Source organism: Sus scrofa, chromosome 9, assembly GCF_000003025.6.
Source record: "Sus scrofa isolate TJ Tabasco breed Duroc chromosome 9, Sscrofa11.1, whole genome shotgun sequence".
Classification (NCBI taxonomy): domain Eukaryota; kingdom Metazoa; phylum Chordata; class Mammalia; order Artiodactyla; family Suidae; genus Sus; species Sus scrofa.
Genome location: NC_010451.4, coordinates 42,085,095 through 42,106,919, shown reverse-complemented (window position 1 = coordinate 42,106,919; position 21,825 = coordinate 42,085,095). Strand labels below are relative to the sequence as shown.

The following is a 21,825-nucleotide window of genomic DNA, read 5'->3' as shown; positions in this document are numbered from 1 at the left end:
ATGGTAGGGTTGCCTATTTGTCATCAGCCCTGAAGTCAGTGGATCTGCATGGTTTTGGAAAATTTCAGCACCAACTTGCTGTGGACTTGGATAAGAACATCCACATCCACACTGATGAAAGAAATCAAAGATGACACAAATAGATGGAAAGATATACCATGCTCGTGGGTTGGAAGGGTTACTATTACCAAAATGATTATACTACCTAAGGCAAACTACAGATTCAATGCAATCCCTATCAAATTACCAAGGACATTTTTCACAGAACTCGAACAAAATATTTTAAAGTTTGTTTGGAAGCACAAAATACCCAGAATAGCTAAAGACATCCTGAAAAAGAAAAATGGAGCTGGAGGAATCAGGCTCCCAGACTTCAGACTATACTACAAGCAACAGTCGTCAAAACCGCATGGTACTGGCACAAAGACAGAAATATAGATCAGTGGAACAGGATAGAAAGCCCAGAATTAAACCCATGCACCTACAGCCAACTAATCTATGACAAAGGAGGCAAGAATATACAATGGAGAAAGGACAGCTTGTTCAATAAGTGGTGCTGGGAAAACTGGACAGCCACATGGAAAAGAATGAAATTAGAACACTCCCTAACACCATACACAAAAATAAACTCAAAATGGATTAAAGACCTAGATATAAGACCAGACACTATAAAACTCCTAGAGGAAAACACAGGCCAAACACTCTCTGACACAAACGACAGCAACATCTTCTCAGATCCACCTATCAAAGTATTGACAATAAAAACAAAAATAAACAAATGGGACCTACTCAAACTTCAAAGTTTCTGCACAGCAGAGGAAAACCTAAACAACACAAAAAGACAACCCACAGAATGGGAGAAAAGCTTTGAAAGTGAATCAACTGACAAGGGATTAATCTCCAAAATTTATAAACAACTTCTGCAGCTCCATACCAAAAAAACAAACAAGCCTATCAAAAAATGGGCAGAAGATCTAAACAAACAATTCTCCAAAGAAGACATACAGATGGCCAAGAAACAAATGAAAAGATGTTCAACATCACTCATTAGAGAGATGCAAATCAAAACCACTCTGAGGTGTACCACCTTACACCAGTCAGAATGGCCATCATCCAAAAGTCTACAAACAATAAGTGCTGGAGAGGGTGTGCAGAAAAAGGAACCCTAGTACACTGTTGGTGGGATTGCAAATTGGTGCAACCACTGTGGAAAGCAGTATGGAGATTTCTCAGAAAACTAAACATAGAACCACCATTTGATCCAGCAATCACACTCCTGGGCATCTACCCAGAGAAAACCACAAATCAAAAAGACACATGTACTCCGATGTTCATTGTAGCACTCTTTTCAATAGCCAAGACATGGAAACAACCTAAATGTCCATTCACAGAGGAGCGGATCAAGAAGATCTGGTACAAATACACAATGGAATATTACTCAGCCATTAAAAAGAACGAAATACCAGCATTTTTTGCAACATGGATGGACCTAGAAACTATCATGCTAAGTGAAGTCAGCCATACAATGAGACACCAACATCCAATGCTTTCACTGACATGTGGAATCTGAAAAAAGGACAGATGGAACTTCTTTGCAGAACAGATGCTGACTCAGACATTGAAAAACTTACGGTCTCCGGAGGAGACAGTTTGGGGGGGTGGGGGGATGTGCCTGGGCTGTGGGATGGAAATCCTGAGAAATCAGATTGTTATGATCATTATACAACTACAGATGTGATAAATTCATTTGAGTAATAAAAAATTTTTTTAAAAATCCACGTCCAATGGCAAAAAACATGGTTACCTCTTGATTGGATCTTTTCAAAGAGATTGAGTACATTGCCCAGGTCATTGACAGAACTGGAGAAGAAAAAAACACTATATCATTGTTATTTCTCTGGGCCAGCATTTCAGACCGCTTCCCATTGATGTTTTTATCCCAAGAGCCCTCAGTGTCTGTCATGCAGTGCAGCACCTCCTTGTGAGAAGCTCAGACACTATGGCTGCCATCAGGGAGATGCACAATGATGTGGAGAGATTTAGTGACTTCCATGGTTACATTCAGTATCTTGCCATAAAGGGCATTTTCCAGAATCTCAGCATCAGTATTATTGATGCCTGGGATATAACCATTGCTTACGGCACAAATAATGTCCACCCACCTCAATCTGTAGTCAAAAATCAGATTCATATATTGTTACATGTTATCTAGCAAATAAATTTTATCTCTGAAATGTATGTACTTAATTAAAAGCATCTATTAAGTGTTTGCTATCATGCCAGATGCTGTTGGTTCTGAACTCTTAATTAGTAAGAGAAAAGCTGCATTGTGGCTGATCCGTTATCCAGCAGTTCAACCAAATCAGTTATTTATAACTTGGGCTTCTACTTGAAAATAAACATAAAAGTACTTACCAAAAGGAGTTGAGCCTTCTTGATCAGAGTCACTCCACTTTTCACAAATAGGAAGTCAAGACCCCTAATGGTTAAAAGTTCTCTCTGATGTGTGGCAATTCAGAGCAATAAAGTCATTATAAATATTTGGAGAAAGCAGTCCCATTTCCTTACTTCTAATACAAATTCAAGATGATTGCCAAGTGGGGAGGGAAGTCTTAGGAAGCAGGTCTCCGTGTCCACAGTCCTGAAGGAGCAGCAGCATTTGAAACAAGGTGTGAACAAAACCCTCTGACAGTTCTCTCCCTAGAGGGCTACCCACTGATAGGAGCTAATCTATTCTATAGAACTCATCCTTCAGGAATATAGGGTAAAACAGCTGAAAGCACAGTGCGCTGGGATTCAGTCCTTTGGTTGACAATTTCATGACACTGCAAAAGTCACTTCAGCCCTCTGGGCCCCAGTTTCTCAAATGAAGGGGTTAGTCTGAGGTTTGTGATTTTCAGACCTTCCTCTGAGCAGCTCTGGGTGCCACAGGTGGTGCTTCTGGTACTGCCTGGAGGGACAGGAGTTAGACATGCTTGGTGAGCAGGGTTCAAGTTTTTCCATCCCACTTCAGCCAGAATATCAGCCATTTTGACCTACTCGGGCTTCCGGGTGCGCTTTTGATTTGAAAAAAGTTCAACTGCTTAAAACATGCTTGAGGGCTATTATGTAGATATTCACCAACACTGGTTACTATAATCTACACATATGGGTTAATATTTTAATCACTCTCACTTGCATTTGAATAGACCTCCCCAAACTTGACCAAAAAAGAGTATGAGAATTTCAATTGACTAGGGTGATTATCAAGAAATTTGGTATTATATTCCAAATATAATTTTGGAATATATTACCTTCCTTAATTTTTCCCTCTAAAACATGCCCCAGATATCACTGAACCCCCGACCTACTCTTGCTGCATCTAGGAAAAACAATTATAATAGGAACATCTTAAATCTACTTACCCAGTTTCCTCTGGACAAGGGATAATAACGTTTCCACTCATTTGCCCATGAACCACCACTCACAGGTCAGTGCCCAGTAAACACTCAGATGGTCAAAAACATTTGCTAAGTCCCTTTCCGTGCCAGGAACTATTCTAGCCTTTAAAGATACAGCGGTCAAAAAGGCACATGGGGAATTCCCTGGTAGCTTAGAGGTTAAGGATCTGGCATTGTCACTGCTGTGGGCTGGGTTCAATCCCTTGTCCAGGAACTTCCACATGGTGTGGGTACGGCCAAAAGAAAATTTTAAAAAGGCACATGAATTCTCTGCCGCCAAAGAATTTATATTGGAATAAAGGAAAAATATTTTTAAAAATGTATAAAATTACCCCACACTACTAAAGTACTATGAACAAAGTATATAACAGGGAACTATGAAAGAGAGTGACAGCAAGGCTGTGATGGACAGAACTAGAGCAGTTGGAAGAGGGTTTCAGAGGAGAACACGTTGCAAGGAAGATCAAAACAGTGGAAAGGAGGCATCCACGAGACAAAGGGAGTCAGAGATCCTAAAGACAGAACAGCAAAGTGCCTAATCCCTGAGATATGATGGTTTATTTACAGAACAAGAGACTGTTATGCCTGGAGCATTGCCTGAGAAATATGGAGGGAAAAGTTAACGAGCAAGGTGCAGCCAGATCATATGCGTGTGGTCTTTGCAGCCCATGGCAAGGAGTTTGAACGCTATCCTAATTATAATTGGAAGGTAGTGGAAGAAGGGAGGGAGGGAGGAAAGGAAGGAAAGAAAATAAGAGGGTGGGAAAGAGAAGAGGGGAGGAAGACGAAAAGGAAATAGGGGAAGAAAACGGGAGGAAGAGGGGAGAGGGAAGGACTGGGAGAGAGAGAAGAATAGAAGAGGGAGGGGACGGGGACTGATAGCGCCACTCAGGCACACTGCTACAATTGCTAAGGTCAGAATGAACGAGTTGTGAAACCATGGAAACCTGGAACAGCATCTGTTTTCCATTAATAGAGTGACTTTCCATTACCACTCTCCAAATGGGTAAGGGTGGATAAGGGTCACCGAAGGTCTTGCTAAAGGGGCAGGGTTTTTTTTAAAGAACACAGAGGACTATCATTTTAGAAGAGGGACAAAAATTAGATGTGATGGAGAGGTTTTTTTAAAAAAAGGAAAAATGAGAAATATTTGTAATGTGAACACCCTAAAAGGATAGGAGGTAAGCTCAGAATAATACCTTCTGAACGACGGCTCTCAGAAGTTAGCACTTTCTGGGGAAATCCATGGAAGGTTTTCGGTTCTTCCCAAAATGAATCATTAAAAACACAGAGGCAACTTGCCATGTCTGCCTGATGTTTGATGGGTCATGTTCTGTCGGAGATGCTCGCCCAGTCCAGTATGTACACAGCAAGTGCAAGTTGGCCTTTCCGATGGAAGAAACGAGTAAAAATGATGGGCACACACCCTTTCAGCCAGAATGGATTCTTAGACAAGATGGATAAATACTCCTAAAGGAAACAAAGAGGTAAACATTTCCAAGGGAAATAACTATCAAGAGGCAAGCATGTTAAAGCGTATACTCAGAAGATTATGAATTACATATACGAGGATCTTTCCAAGGAGGAGGTTTCAAAAAGTGGTAAAGTCTAAGTACTAGTTGGTGCTGAATTCTTGCACTTAAACTCTCTCGTCACTGTATCGTCTGGATCCAATTAGGAGACAGTAATCACGCAGTGACTAAAGAGGGGAAGTCTGATATTAAAAATTATTGCACTCTGGGGAGTTACCATTGTGGCTCAGCAGGTTATGAACCCGACTGGTATCCATGAGGACACAGGTTTGATCCCTGGCCCCGTTCAGTGGGTTGAGGATCCAGTGTTGTGGTGAGCCATGGTATAGGTCACAGACACTGATCCAGAGCTGTGGCTGTGGCATAGGCTGGCAGCTGCAGCTCCGATTTAATCCCTCACCTGGGAACTTCTGTAGTCTTCAGGTGCAGTCCTTAAAAGAAAAAGAAATTACAGTCTGATAAATGAGTGACTATAAGATACAGTCCTTAGGGAAGCAGGAGGGTATCCAAGGACAGAGCAACCGGGCAGGGGCCCTCCCTCGGGACTGCAGTTCACACCTTGCTAGGGAGGCGCAGTTCAGCCACTGGGTGGCAGACAACATTGCTGGTTTGCCCTGGGCATGGCTGGTCTGCAGTTGCTGGGCAAGTAGAAAGCCACCTCTGTAATTGGCGCGGGTGCAGTGGTCAGCATGCAAAGTGGGTGAGGGGCCGGCTCAGGCCAGCAGCCCAGGGACCTGCAGAAAGAATCAGTGCCTGTGCAGGCAGGAGGCCTTCACATGTTTGCATACATATAATGTATATCCCCTGACACTACATTTCTTTTCAGATACTGTCACGTATCTTCTCCCCTTGGCACAAAACCCTCTTGAAAATGTCCTCATTACCTCTTCTTCTCTGTTACAACACATTCCAGTTGGGCTTGTGTTCTACACTGCTCCTGTTAAGGTCACTTTCATGTCGTCCAGCCCAATGGCTACTTCTCTGTCTTTATCCCTTTTAGCCTCTCAGTAGCATTTAACCAAGTTGAATACACCTTCTTTATTCAAACTCTCGCTTTCCTTTGTGGGACACAACTTTCTCTGTGCTTGCCTCCTGCCTCCCTAGAGACTCCTTCCCACTCTCATTTGCCAACTCCACCACTTGGCCTCTATGTTTGGAATACCCTGGGATTGAGCCCTACCATCTGCTTTGATTTATCTGCACTCTCATTCGGGGTGATAGCTGCTCTCTACTTTACATAACCACCTGTATGCAACCACTTCTACGTATCTGTCTCCAGCTCTGATCTCTCCATTGCCAGAGTTCCCCGGTGGCTCAGTGGGTTAAAGATCTGGTATCGTCCCTGCTGTGGCCTGGGTTACTGCTTTGGCATGGGTTCCTTCCCTGGCCCTGGAACATCTTCATGCTGTGGGCAGGACAAAAGAAAAAGAAAAAGAAATCTCATTGCCTACTCCACTCTCATTTTACCTATCTAGGAGTCATCTTAAACTCAACATGATCGAGACGGAATTCTTGATTTGTATCCCCACACACATTTGTCCCCAGTCTTCTCCAATTCAAAAAATGTTGGCAAGGTCCATATAGTAACCAGCGGCTATCCTTGATTCATCCACTCCTCTCACTCATTCTAAAGTCCTTCCTTATTTTCTTAAAATACATGTAGGAGTTCCTGTCGTGGCGCAGTGGTTAACGAATCCGACTAGGAACCATGAGGTTGCGGGTTCGGTCCCTGCCCTTGCTCAGTGGGTTAACGATCCGGCGTTGCCGTGAGCTGTGGTGTACGTTGCAGATGCGGCTCGGATCCCGTGTTGCTGTGGCTCTGGCGTAGCCTGGTAGCTACAGCTCTGATTAGACCCCTAGCCTGGGAACCTCCATATGCTGGGGAGCGGCCCAAGAAATAGCAACAACAACAACAACAAAAGACAAAAGACAAAAAAAAAAAAAAGTAAATAATTAAAATACATGTAGAAAATCTGTCTCTTCTCTATTTCCATTGCTACCATCCCAGACAAGCTACACCACCCCTTTTCTGGACTTAGGCAATGACTGGTCTTTGTGCTTATAAGTTTGAAACTTCTACAAGTCATTCTCTACACAGTAGCCAGGCTGATCTTTTAAAACGTAAATCAGATTATTTCATATCCAGAGGTAAAATCTTTCAATGGCTTCTAAATTCCTTTTCAATGACCCAGAAGGCTGTCTTCCAATCTCAGGTCAGTTACCACCTGAGAAATCATTCTTCCTGAGCACACACTCTAGATGGAGGTCTCTCCAACTCCCCATTAATTTGGCCATATTCTCTTTTCATATGATTACGTGTCACAATCATGGAGTTCTCACTGTGGCATAGTGGGTTAATGATACAGCTTTGTCTCTAGGGAGGTACCAGTTCCATTCCTAGCCAGGCTCAGTAGGTTAAGGATCCAGTGTTGCCACAGCTGTGGCATAGGTTGACAAAGAAAAAAAAAATGCTCTCGTGAAGTTAGGCTGTATATATTTTTTTTTTCGGCCACCCCAAGGCATATGAAAGTTCCCAGGCCAGGCACTGAATCTGAGCAGGAGATGTGACCTACATCCCAGCTGTAGCAATGCCGGATCTTTACCCCAGTACACTGGGCCAGGGATTGAATCGGTCTACCACAGCGATAGCAATGTATCCTTAACCCACTGCCCAGCAGTGGGAACTCCAAGGTTGGATATGTGATTTTTATCTGCTCTACTCAATGCTACTCAATTCACTGTGTAAACTGTTCTTTTTTAATGGAAAGCACATCCTTCACAGCTTTTTCCAATTATAGAGATTTCAGTCATCCTTCAAGATCCAGATTCATATGGTCGCACTCAACCCCTCCCTCTTCTGCACACTCACAGCACTGTTCTCACAGGGCGATCATGTTATATCATGTTAAATAATTCTAGATGTGTCTGATAACACAGACAACACTTAAACGAAATCATACATTGCATGAGGGCAGGGGATATTTCTTTCTCACTTACAAACAACCCCAGACCAGAAGAGTGGACAGATTACACCTGGACTTCCAGTTATTTCCAAGCATGCAACTGCAGGCATGACATAAAAGATTGGGACTAAATAAATAGAGTAAATAAGCATCCTATTCGACTCACATGGGGAGAAAGCAAAGTTTCAAAGTAAGCTTCCTTCAAGATACAGAGAGAGACAACAGATTATTGACAGGAAATATGACTCACTCTCTCATCTGCCTTCATCTGTATTGCCTCTTGTATGAACTCGGGTCGTTTCCGTCCTGAACAATACTCCTGCTTCTCGTAACACAGCCCCTCTTTTCCTGGAGAACCAGACCTTCCTTCCTCCCTTCATGTCACACGCGTGGAACTGTCAACCATGTGATTCTGCTGCTCTTTGGCTCCTCATCCACGTAAGGACTCTACTCCTTAAGAAAGTGATTGGTCCTCGTGGACTCTGCTGGAATTGCTGGGTTTGGGTTTTGTTTTTTTTTTTTCTGTGATTTAATGTACATTCTGAAGAGCTATGGGTCTCTCTCATTGTGAAAGCTTGAACACTGAAGACCATTTGTGACTTAAGTGTCTTGGAACGAGAGTTTGAAAAGGATCAGTCTGAGAATGGATCCAAGAAAAGAGAACAGTATAACCTGGAGGCTTAGACAGCTTGATTACCCTTAGGTGAACCCCTAGATGAGTCATTAGATGTTTTTCATCCTTTAGTTGGCATGGAAACTACTAGCATGAATTAGAAACTACAGCTGGAGGAGTCCTGGGTTAGGCACTTCTGTGAAGTCAACTTGTTTCTGGATTGTAAACAAATATGAGAGATCACAGAGGCAGTCAGAACCACAGGAAAGTCATTAGAACCACAGGAAACTGGAAGATGTCAACAGTACCAGGACTTATGCTTGATACCAAAGAGAACGTTCTTCCTACCTTGATGGGAAGTAATTGAAAGGAGAGCATTTCTATTCTTGGCTGTGAATCTTACCGAGATGAGTAAAGGTGGACCCAGAGAGATTGTAAGGAGACCCAGTGAGTTTATTTCACAGATTTCTTCTGAGACAAAGAGTGAAGGAAACACTCAAGGACTCCTAAACACCTGCATGTATTTTACACTTAATCCCCACAAATCCTAAAACGTTTGTATTGTTAAAACATCCCACTCTATAGATGAGGAAGTTCTGCCTTAAAAGTGAAGACCTCTATTGAGAACCTTTTGTTTACCAGCTATGGGGTAATAATATCAAAAAGGCTCTAGTGATAAAAGATAAACAAATGATTAATACAAAGAAATAACAAGAAATTAACAGTATAAAGTAGGAAGTTGATGATAAAAAAAAAAACTGTGGAATTTATTCAAAATGGTGGAGCTGGCACATGCCGCAGCCTTACCTCTTATATAAGTCCACAGAAATGTCTGGAAGGAGATTAATAAAACTTCATTATGATGCTAAAAGGGAAGAATTTCCGCCAACAGAACAGAGAATGTGAGAAATCCTAAAAGACTGAAATCAGAAGAGATTAAAGTATGCAATTAGAGTATAAGATGAGTTCACGACTGGACTGCCACGGAATTTCATACGCCAGGATCAGGAAGGGGCCCTGGAACGACTGACAGAGAAGCCAGGAGGTACGACCCCCACCCCGGCCCGCCACACCTCATACAAAAGCATATGTGCTTGAGTTGGAAAAACAAAGCAGTATCATGCATAACACCCAAGAAGAAAAAGCAGTCTGGACTCTTGAAAGACCAGGTATTGGCACATAGCACCAGGTAATATTTCTAACAACTCTCCCAGAAACAAACTGCAATAAACACAACAGTTTCAAGGAGGCTAGCAGGAAATCTCAAATCCAAAGACTAACACAAACAAAAATAATCATTTGAAAAAGGCTCAATTGAAAGAAAGGCATTGTGCACAACAACCAGAAGAAGGAAACAGATCAAGTTGTTTAGAAATTTAAAATAAAGACACTTTCCAGAGTGAAATGAGATACTTAGAATTAACTCAATGTTTATTAAACTAAACATGGAATAGATGAAATAAAGAAAAACTTGAGGGACACACAGCAAATCAAGATGAAAACAATAAACTGAAGAGATGAAATAATAACCCAAGAATTCCTCCAGCATAGGGAATTAAACAAAAGTGAGATCAAAATTATGAAAGGAAAGTTTACAGATAATAGATCTCAGATCTAAAGAGTCATGAGTCCTTCAAAGTATCAGGCAAGATGAAGATAAAAAGATCTACATACCTTTCATAAGACCAAGGATACAGAGAAAAATCCTAAAAGTTCCAGAATGATACTAACTTTGGTGTCTGATATTTCATCAGCCATATTAGAGGCAAGAGGAAAATGGAACGGTGACTTCAAAGCTATGAGAAAAATATTTTTCATGTTAGAATACTATACTACATAAATATTTGTGGAGGCAAAGCATAAACCTAGTCAGTCTATATTGTCCCTTACTGAAAGAACTACTGAAAAATTCACAAGATGAGAAATGAATCCAGTAAGTAGGAGTGGACTTTAGAAGCAATATTGGTTAAGGAAAGCAGGAAACAATATTGCTGTAGTTGTGGGTAAAGGAATATGTAAAACTTAATCATAAATATTAGTACTATGGGTGGTGAATGTAGTAACTGGAATAATTGCTGGGCTTAAGCTAAATGCAAGTGTTCTAAATGGTGCACATATATTCATTAATGCTATATACCTAGGAGGTATATACTTGGAAACTGATGATGCTAAAGCACAGTGACTTGGATTTGTCACAGAGCTAGTAGGTGAGAGAGCCTGGATGTGAACCTATAAATAGCACTGAAATGCAAATGACATCAACATGTCTGATGGACTGAACCATGTCCCCCAAAAATTCACATGTTGAAGTCCCAACCCCCAGCGCTTTAGAATACGGTATTTGGAAACACGGTCTTTAAAGAGGTGATTAAATTGAAATGAGGCTCTCTGGGTAGGTCCTAATCTGGCAGAACTGCTGTCTTTATAAGAAAAGGAAGGGATGCCAGGCACAGGCACACAAAGGGAGCAAAGGCCACGTGAGGACAGAGCAAGGAGGTGGTCCCCTGCAAACCAAGGAGAGAGGCCTCAGAAGAAACCATTTCTGCTGACATTTTGATCTTGGATGTCTAGCCTCCAGAACTGAGGGGAGATCAATGTCTGTTGTTCGCACCACTCTGTCTGTAGCATTTGGTTATGGCGGTCCTCATAAACTATTTTTGGGGGGTTTTTTTAGGCCCGTACCCACGGCATATGGACGTTCCCTGGCTAGGGGTTGAATCGGAGCTATAGCTGCTGGCCCACACCACAGCCACAGCAATGTGGGAAATGAGCCGCATCTGCAACCTACACCACAGCTCACAGCAATGCCATATCCTTAACCCACTGAGTGAGGCCAGGAATCAAACCCGCATCCTCCTCATGGATACTAGTCGGGTTCGTTAACCACTGAGCCACAATAGGAACCCCAGTCCTAGTAAACTACTACAGTTTTAAGTGATAACAATGTAGCAATAGGCAAATTGTACATGCTATGAAGTTCCAGGTGCACCTTCTAACTTATAAGTTTAAGCTTACTGCTTAAAAAAAAAAAAAGAGAGAGAGAGAGAGAGCATCCCATAAATAAGTATTTAATTTTAAAGCAGAAAAGAGAAAATGTGAAAAAGGAAATAATTGATTTTTTTAAATGGGAAATGGGAAGAAACCAAGAAAGGCATAGTAATTGGACTTAAAAAATAAGATAATAGAAGTCTGTATTTATCAGTGATCGTATTATATATTAAAAAAGCAAAATTCCTCCTCTAAAGAGAGGTCAGAAGCAAGTGCACTTGCCACACAACCCAGATGCAATATTGGGTACTGCCCCCCTGAACAGTTGTCTGTTTTATGTTCACACAAAAACCTACCCAGGATGGTTTTAGCAGCTTTATTTAGAACACCCCCAAACCTGGAAACAACCAAAATGTTCCTCAACAGGTGAATGGTTATACAAATGGTGATACCTCCATACAGCAGAATGCTACTCAGCCATGCAAAGGAGTAAACACTGATATAGACAACAGCTCAGAGGGATCTCAAGCGCCCCTTGGTAAGTGAAAAGGCAATCTCCTGACATCAACTACAGTGGGATTCCATTCACATAACACACTCGAAATGACAAAAGTATAGACAGAAAACAGAGTCATGATTACCGGAGGTGAGAGAAGGGAGGAAGAGGAGGTGAAGATGGGTAGGGACATAAAGCGGTAGCCTGACAGAGATCTTTGTGGTGATGGAACAGTTCTATCTCTTGGTTGTACGGGTGGTTATGCAAATCTACACACATGATATAATGACTTACAACTATGCACACATGGTGCACCAATGTGAAATCACTGGTTTTAATGGTGTACTATAGTTACGTAAGTTGTGACTATTGGGGAAATCTGTATGAAGGGCACAGAGAACCTCTCTGCACTATTTTTGCAGTTTCCTGTGAAGCAGAGCTTAAACTAAGTGCAAGGCACTGCTCCCAATGCTGTGGACGTATTCACTCATTTAGCAACACTCTGAGCTACATACCTAGGAACTGATGGCACCAGGGCATAAAGAAGCTGTTTTTACATGTATGTGAACAATGCCTGGCAAGTGGTAAGCCTGTAAAAAATTTTGTTTAATGAATAAATGCTATTAGACAATTATATAATAGTGAATAATTAGGATAACTTAAAACAAAGTAAATACTAGATAAAATAATGCAATGTAATATATGAAAAGATAATGAGAGCTAAGTGGTTTGGATCAAAGAAGAACAGCAAAAGATATAGGTTTTCAGTTATGTTAAAAATGCATTACATTTTAAAATTCCACTAACTACACATATGTCATTAACTGTATAGATAATAAATTATAATATAGTTAAAACTTCCAAAACTATTAAGGGGAAAAAAGCATAAAATATAATCATCAAGTAAATGAGAAGATAAGCCCAGACTGCGAGAAAATATTTGCAAAAGACGCATTTGATAAAAAAAACATACATCCAAAACATACATACAATTCTTAAAATTCAACAATAAGAAAAAAACTCCAGTTTAAAAAGTGGGCAAAAGACCTGGACATACACCTCACAAAAGAAGATACACAGATGCCAAAAAAGCATATGAAAAGATGCTCAACATCAGATATCACAAGGAAATTGAAAATTAAAACAATGAGCAGCATTGAGAACTAAAGAAAAAAAAAAAAAAAGCAATGAGCTACCACAATATACCCATTAGAATGGCCAAAATCCAAAACATTGACAACACCAAATGCTGGAGAAGATGTGGAATAACAAGAACTTTCATTCATTGCTGGTGGGAAAGCAAAGTGGTACAGCCACTTTGGAAAACAGTTTAGTAGTTTCTTACAACACTAAACATACTCTTACCATATGATCCAGCAGTTACACTCCTTGGTATTTACCCAAATGATTTGACAACATATGTCCACCCAAAAACCTACACATGGATATTTATAGCAGTTTTGCTCATAATTTCTAAAATTTGAAAGCAACCATGCGTCCACCTGTAGGTAAATGGATAAATAAACTGTGGTATATCCCAACTAAAGAATATTATTTAAAGCTAAAAAGAAATGACCTATAATGAGGCATGGAGGAAACTTACGTTCAAATTGCTATATGAAATAAGCCAATATGAAAAGACTACACGTTAAGTGATTCCAACTATGTGATATTCTGAAAAAGGCTCACCTACTGAGATGGTAAAAAGATTAGTAGTTACCAAGAGTTAGGAGGACGGCGTAATGAATAGTTGGATTTTTAGGACAGTGAAACTATTAAAATGATGGATATATGTCATTATACATTTGTCAAAACCCACAGAAGGCACAACACCCTGAGTGAAAACTAGCACAAACTATGGACTCTGGGTGATAATGATGTGTCAATGCAGGCTCATCATTTGTAACAATGTACCACTCTGTGCATGATATTGTTCCAGGGGAAGGTATGCATGTGTCGGGGTATGGGGCATATGAAAAATCTCTGTACTCTCTGCTCAGTTGTGTGAATATAAAACTGCTCTAAAAAATACAAGTCTATTTGTCAAATCATTGCAGTAGAGGACAGAAAATATGAGGAAAAACAGAGTATGGAAAACATAAAGAGAAAAAAGATGGGGGATATAAATTCAAACTTAACAGTAATCATATTAACTTTAAATAGACCAGATTTTCAGGATGAATGTCAGTGATTTATAAATTAGAATTAAAAAAATAAAATTGTTTTTTAAGCTGTTCAAAAGATACAGCTGAGACACAATGGCACAAAAAGGCTGAAAGGAAAGACATGGGAAAACAGTAAATAAAAACAAAGGGGATGCTGGAATATCTGTTTTAACATAAAGAAATCTTGAGAGGATAATAACTAATTAATTTTGCTAACCTCTAACAGCTTCTTCTACTCAGACTGTATTCCTGGATCAAGAATCAAAACAAGGACATGTCAGGAGTACCCACTGTGGCTCTGCAGTAACGAACCCAACTAGTATCCATGAGGACGCAAGCTCGATCCCTGGCCTTGTTCAGTAGGTTAAGGATCCGATGTTGCTGTGAGCTGTGATGCAGGTTGCAGACATGGCTCAGATCTGGTGTTGCTGTGGCTGTGGCGGAGGCCGGCAGCAGCAGCTCTGATTTGACCCCTAGCCTGGGAACCTCCATATACCACAGGTGAGGCCCTAAAAGGAAAAAAAAAGAGGACATCCCCACTCTAGATCTGGCACCTAAAACGTGAGTCACCAGAAGGAGTATACTGTCCTCAGGAAATGTTTAGACACAAGAATACAGCGACTGGGAGGCAGGTGGAGCTCTGGGTAAGATGAGATGTCCTAGGACAAGCCTGATTTTGCTGTAAAGACTACAGCCTTGGGATCACTATACTATGAGATTCTTAAGAGCATAATGTTTTCTTATTCATGTTTGAATCATTAGCACCTAAAACCTCATAGGTACGAAGTAAATGCTGGATGAATACATGAGTGAATTAATGTGTGCATGGTGCAGTGTAATGATATAACTCTTGATTATCAGTATCAAATTCATCAATACAGTAAATATTGCTGTAATCTGTTTATGCCAAAGGCCTATGATAGGCAAAAGGAACATAAGAATATTAAAACACACAGAAAAGCCTGCCCTGGCTTCTCATGCTCCCCACTTGCTCATGCTTCTCACACTTCTACTATAATCCCTGTCCCAAAATGTATTTCTACCACCCTTTTTTCTTCACAGCACCCCCTCCCCTCCCCGGTACTGCTTCCCAAAGAACGGTCCACACACATACACATACAGCTCGTGTGCCAATCCATGGACTGCTTGCTATGGGTCCTCAAGATACGTACAGAAATTGAGAGTAAGCATTTGAAGCTTTCTGGACAGTTTCAGATTGCCATGATATTCATGCAGGTTTTCATTGTGTTTTCAAAAGCTATGGAGGTTGACAGTTTGGAAATAAATAAATAACATGTCTTTCACCACAGATAGTTTGAGAGGCTTTGTGTCAGGGCTGTTTGCTGAATATATGTCACTTGTGATCTTTGAAATCAAATCTTAGAAACCTGGCACAGAAAGAGAGTTGGAATAACCGTCACATGACAAAACTGAAGATGCCAGGTGGGGAAGGGCCTGAGGCATGAGAGAAGAGCAGAAAAATTAACTGCACCCCTTTTCTCTACCCTGTTTAGCAAATACTCTTGCCCCCTTTTATTAGAGCCTTTTCAAACTGGTAGAAATAACTCAGCCATCCATCAGTTCTCCACATGGTGTCCACAGACAATATGTGCTCTTATTTGGAGCCGTCTAAAGACCCAAGGTTTTCAGAGGAAAGTCTAACCAAAGAGTAGAACCACCACTGGGAGTATTTTTACAGTATGACCACAAGGATCTTAGCTGTCTTAGAAGAAGGTGACTTCCATTCTCAAAGGTCTTGAACAACGTATGAGGAGAGAAACAGGAATCTCAAAGAATTTCTGGGAGATACCCAGTTAGCAAAGCCTGCGGAATTATACCATCTAATTGCACTATGTTTTATTGTCTCTTCGAATCTATACCCCAGGAAAATAAAAAACAAGTGACAGTGACTACAGATAGATGGAAATAAACATCTTCATAAGCAAGAAAAAATGAGTTTTCCACAGTCACAAGAGCCGATTAAGAACTCAGGGACTTTTCTAACTATCCAGGTAGAGAAGTCATTAAGACAGGTGAGTAAGCAAAACTGGGGAATTGCACCACTCTCTACGGAGGGAGGGGAAAAAGCAAAGCAAACGGAATTAGAAAGACTGTGTCTCTGCCAATAGCTTCCCTTAAGTAAGAGAAAGGAAGAAAAGAGGGAAAGTTCAGAGGAAAAATGTTGGAAACAAACAAAAAAACCCAATAGCAAAATCTTTCTTCCTGATGAGGACAGGCTGGTTTTGACTGACAATTCGTAAAGATAGATTATATGTCTGACAACCAACCAGCCAAAGTACCCAGGGCACCACAGGGAGTGAGCAGATATACAGTCACTCAGCCTAACATCTAGTTGGAAAAGGAAAGCAGTATGTCAGAAATATTGGCTTGCAACTGATGTTATTTTTTGCCTTGTTTTCTGGGTGACACTGTCTGGGTGGAAAAGGTATAACTACGCCACAGGAATTGAGAATATGAGAGATCAACGTGGTCTAGAGTTATTCGGGAAAGGATTCTGCAGAGGGGGGTCCTAAGCCGGGAATGTGTGACTGCAGTTTGGATGGGCTCGGGCACACGTCATCCCGGGTGGGCAGCTGGATGCAGCATAAACAATGACAGAAAAGCAGGAGGGTATTTTGTGTGTGTTTGTATGTGTCTACCCTTTCAGTGCATGTTGTGTTTGTCATTTACATAAATAATTTTTGTGATGAAGATTTGTCATATTTCTTACTTTCTTCACCTGGCACTGTTTTTAAGAGCCCTCCACGTTGTATATAAGTCCTGTAAGTTGCTTATAACTACCTTGCAGGGTCCCCACATTAGACATCCACTATATTTTTCTTAACCAGGCATATGGTAATGTCCAGACTAGGGGTCGAACTGGGGCTGCAGCTGCCGGCCTACACCACAGCCACAGCAACAGTGGATCCAAGCCACATCTGTGACCGATACCTCAGCTTGTGGCAATGCCAGGTCCTTAACCCAGTAAGTGAGGCCAAGGATCAAACCCACATCCTTACAGACACTATGTCAAGTTCTTAACCCACTGAACCACTATCAACCATTTCATAATAATACATATTAAAAGCTATCTAATTTTCTATAACTACACACACAAATATATAAGCAACTGAAATAAAATTTTGTTCATGATTCCTCACAGACCTGACTGAGACGTCCTCTGTGATATGCCCAAATCAGACTGCTTGAACTTAGGACACAGGTATATACAATTAAAAAAAAAAAAAAAAAACAACTAGGGAGTTCCTGTCGTGGCTCAGTGGTTAATGAATCCACCTAGGAACCATGAGGTTGCAGGTTCAATCCCTGGCCTCGATCAGTGGGTTAAGGATCCGGTGTTGCTGTGAGCTGTGGTGTAGGTTGCAGATGCGGCTCAGATCCCGTGTTGCTGTGGCTCTGGTGTAGGCCAGCGGCTACAGCTCTGATTAGATCCCTAGCCTGGGAACCTCCATATGCTGCGGGAGCGGCCCTAGAAATGGCAAAAAGACAAAAAAAAATTAAAAAATTTAAAAAAATAAAAAAATGACACCATGTTGTTTTCAAAAATGATTTTTTGTTCATTTGTATTCCCATTAACAGTACAACAGAGTTAGGTATAAAAATGCAATATATATTATGACCCAGTTGGGCTTAAGCCAGCAAGATAGTGATGCTTAGCTTTAGAACATATTTAAAGGAGAACATTTATGTAACCACCTCAGTAAAGCAGAAAAAGACTTTGACAATTATTCCACTTCCATTAATGATAAAAAACACTTAACAAACTGATTATTAGATGAGAGCTTCCTTAATCTAATAGAAGGCATTTAAAAAATAGCAAATACACATCAAACATCATACATTTAATCAAACATGGTGAAATACTGAAATTAACAGTGGGAGTTAGTCAAAGCTGCCCAGTATGGTCATTTCTAATCATCTTTGTTCTGGTTATGTGCTGATACAAAAACACTATAAAAATAATAAGGTGGAAAGGAGGGGGACAGAAATGACTGGGAAATGGCATAAGGGAACTTTTGGAGTTAATGGTAATATTCTATGTATTGATTCTACACAGGTGTACATATTTGTTAATACTCATAAAATTATGCACTTGAAAATGCATGAACTCTTAGCTAGGCTGCTGCCTGATGTGGTTTACATCGAGTGGGAAGAGAACCATGGAGGAGGTCTCTCATGGCCATAAGGGAAAGGCTAGGCCATGACACATGCCACCTCTTATTGTATGCAAATCATACCGCAATACAGTTTAAAAAAAAACTGCTCCAAATACTTAAGCAAGGCCTTAGTAATAACTATATCAGGCAGGCGATGATGCAAAAAAGACTATAAATTGAAGAGATCCTCAAGAGTAGATGCAGGTAGGCTAAACTGCTGAGGAAAGAAAAATTCCAAAAGGCAATGACTCACACAAGATAGGAGTTTATTTCTCTCTCCCGTAACTGTCCAGGGGGCTTCTGCTTCTTGAAGGCAGCAAGGAAGCAAGGCATTCATCACGGGAGTTCTGTCATCCTCTAGTGTCCTTAAGGTGGGGTCAGTGAGCCCTGATAGGGGCTTATGGAGAGACTATGGAAAGTCTGTGAACTTGAAAAAGTCTCATAACTCGAAAAAGTTACATCTTTATGTCCACTAGCTTCTACATGAGGTACAATCCTCTCTTCAATCCTCTCCGCAAATCATAGTAGCATTAACAGTACCTGCCAGAGTTCCTGGTGTGGCTCAGTAGTTAACAAATCCGACTAGGAACTATGAGATTGCAGGTTCGATTCCTGGCCTTGCTTAGTGGGTTAAGGATCCGGTGTTGCCGTGAGCTGTGGTATAGGTTGCAGACAGGGCTCGGATCCCACGTTGCTGTGGCTGTGGCATAGGCCTGAGGCTGCAGCTCGGATTAGACCCCTAGCCTGGGAACCTCCATATTCTGTGGGTGCAGCCCTAAAAAGTCAAAAGACCAAAAACAACAACAACAACAACAACAAACAGTAAATCAGCAATTGAAATCACAGATATTTTTGTATCATATTTGCTCTGACAGAATCTGGAAATATCACTCACATGTAACATCACTTAAAATTATTACAGGAGTTCTCTTGTGGCACAGCTGTTTAAGGATCTGTTCTCTTGTCACTGCAGCTGCTTAGGTCACTGTGGGTTCAATCCTCGGCTCAGGAATTCCATGTGCCTCCGGGGTGGCTGAAAAACAATTGTTATAAAATATTAGACCTAGCTGCTATATCTTATTATTTAGTGTGTTAATAAAGAATTGCTTAAAAACTATATAAACAATTATTTCAAATATTGATAACTGTGCCTTGACAATTATTTTTGTCATCATTCTATGTATTTTAGGTAGTTAAAAACATTATTTGGAGAAGAGATCCAAGGGTTTCGCTAAAGGGGCCCATGTCACAAGGAAGTTTTAAGAAACCTCTGGGTTAGGATATTGCCGTCACCTCCATGGTCAAAGCTAGGCTGCTGCCTGATCTGGTTTACGACAAGCGGGAAGAGAAAAGGGGACAGAGAGGAGGTCTCTCATGGCCATAAGGGAAAGGCTAGGCTATGTCACACGCCACCTTTGTCCATGTTCCACAGCAGACAACTCAGTCCCATGACCACAGCCAGACACGATGGAGTCTGGGAAACACAAATACCGTGTTTGTCAGGTGTTGGGAAGGAAAAGGTTTTCCTCGACCCTCTTTAGGTCCCTGGCTGAGTCTGAAAATTAACAGGAGAAAAGCATGTTCACTGCACTGAATTTATATGATATGTACATGGGAATCTTCACAAGAGAATGAAGAGTCAAAGAAGTGGCCAGAGCAGGAATCGTTAATACCTTTTAAACAAAGAGACAATAATTTATAAATAATTGATAAGACAAAGAGGTTTGGGCTAGGGCTAGTCCAACTAGAGCTAGGTAGTCCTTTTCCTCCTTAACTAGATTAGTTTAACAAAGTTTGCTCACATAGTCCTCTGGTGCCCTCTCTGGGCTGATAAAATCTATCTCCAATAAAAGGAGGTTTTTCTGCGTTTACTTTCTTTTCTTAATGGCCGCACCAGGGACTGAATCTGAGATGCAGCTGCAAACTATGCTGCAGCTGTGGCGACACTGGATCCTTTAACCCAATGTACTGGGCCAGGGATCGAACCCACGCCTCCAGAGTGACCCGAGCTGCTGCAATCGGATTCTTAACCCATTGTGCCACAGTGGGAACTCCTGCATTTCCTGTTTCTTAATTGCCTTCAGCCCCAAATAATTTTTATGCCAAAGAGGCATACTGTGGGGTGACATATTCTAGTGTCCTTCCCAGACACTGGGTATACCACCCTAAGATAAACATTACTGCATATGTGCCCAGCTGCAGTTGTGTTACTAGTGGTAAAAGGGACAGCTAATAGTCTCTTCCCATTGACTCCATCAGGTCGAAGGACAACTGGACATAAGCACAAGGGAGCCAAATGAGTCAAAGACTCACACCAAGATTTCCCGAGTCATCATACCAGTCACAGTGAGGGAGAGGAAGAAGCAGGATAGAAAACATTCCACTTGGGCAAGATGACTTTGACATTTCTGGGAGCACTAGTGTCCTGATAAACCTGCTTTCCCAGGGTGAAAGAAAAACCTGTTTGCAGCATTTGCTGATTTCCATAATATAAATCTACCCAGCATGGTTCAAGCTGCCAAGATGACGTCATGGCACAAGGACTTAGGAAGAGAGGAGCACAGTGGGCTCTTGTAAGAAGGTATGGGCTGGCACATTTCTGCTGGTGAGGCTGAGATTTCTTTTTTTTTTTTTTTTTTTTTTTTATTTTCCCACTGTACAGCAAGGGGATCAAGTTATCCTTACATTACAATTACATTTTTTCCCCACCCTTTGTTCTGTTGCAACATGAGTATCTAGACAAAGTTCTCAATGCTACTCAGCAGAATCTTCTTGTAAATCTATTCTAAGTTGTATCTGATAAGCCCAAGCTCCCGATCCCTCCCACTCCCTCCCATCAGGCAGCCACAAGTCTTTTCTCCAAATCCATGATTTTCTTTTCTGAGGAGATGTTCATTTGTGCTGGATATTAGATTCCAGTTATAAGTGATATCATATGGTATTTGTCTTTGTCTTTCTGGCTCATTTCACTCAGGATGAGATTCTCTAGTTCCATCCATGTTGCTGCAAATGGCATTATGTCATTCTTTTTTTATGGCTGAGTAGTATTCCATTGTGTATATATACCACATCTTCTGAATTCAATCCTCTGTTGATGGACATTTGGGTTGTTTCCATGTCCTGGCTATTGTGAATAGTGCTGCAATGAACATGCAGGTGCATGTGTCTCTTTTAAGTAGAGTTTTGTCCAGATATATTGAGATTTCTAAGTAAAGACATTTGCATATACAAAGCTCAAGTTTAGCGGTAGAATCTGGGTGAGACATGGATTTTGGACTTAATCAGATGATCTGGCCATAAATATCTGTTAAAAAAAAAAAAAAGACAACAGACCCAAAATGGCATTCCTTATGCTAAGCCCCATGTCACCAAACCAAAATTTAATTATAGTTTCAGCTTTCCCAGAAATGGAGTCTCAAACCAGTCAATCAGGAATCATCTGATCAGCAC

The 21,825-nt window shown here is 41.0% G+C and overlaps 1 long non-coding RNA gene and 1 pseudogene across 11 annotated transcripts in view; one reads left to right on the top strand and one right to left on the bottom strand.

Annotated features, from left to right (window-relative positions):
- The window catches only part of LOC100524035, a 130,632-nt pseudogene extending 128,223 nt beyond the window's left edge, over window positions 1–2,409 (top strand).
- LOC106504881 overlaps window positions 1–9,313 on the bottom strand; it is a 54,197-nt gene extending 44,884 nt beyond the window's left edge. For 7 of the 11 annotated variants that reach the window (XR_002335652.1, XR_001298814.2, XR_001298807.2 and 4 more), the window contains exons 1-2: window positions 3,405–4,221; window positions 2,416–2,950 (exon numbers count right to left, since the gene is read on the bottom strand). This is a non-coding gene — a long non-coding RNA (uncharacterized LOC106504881). Of the gene's footprint in view, window positions 1–1,804; window positions 1,861–2,415; window positions 2,951–3,404; window positions 4,222–4,639; window positions 4,911–5,372; window positions 5,404–5,530; window positions 6,378–8,185 lie in introns of those variants that run through there. The other 4 variants (XR_001298811.2, XR_001298812.2, XR_001298808.2 and 1 more) reach the window with 4 other exon arrangements.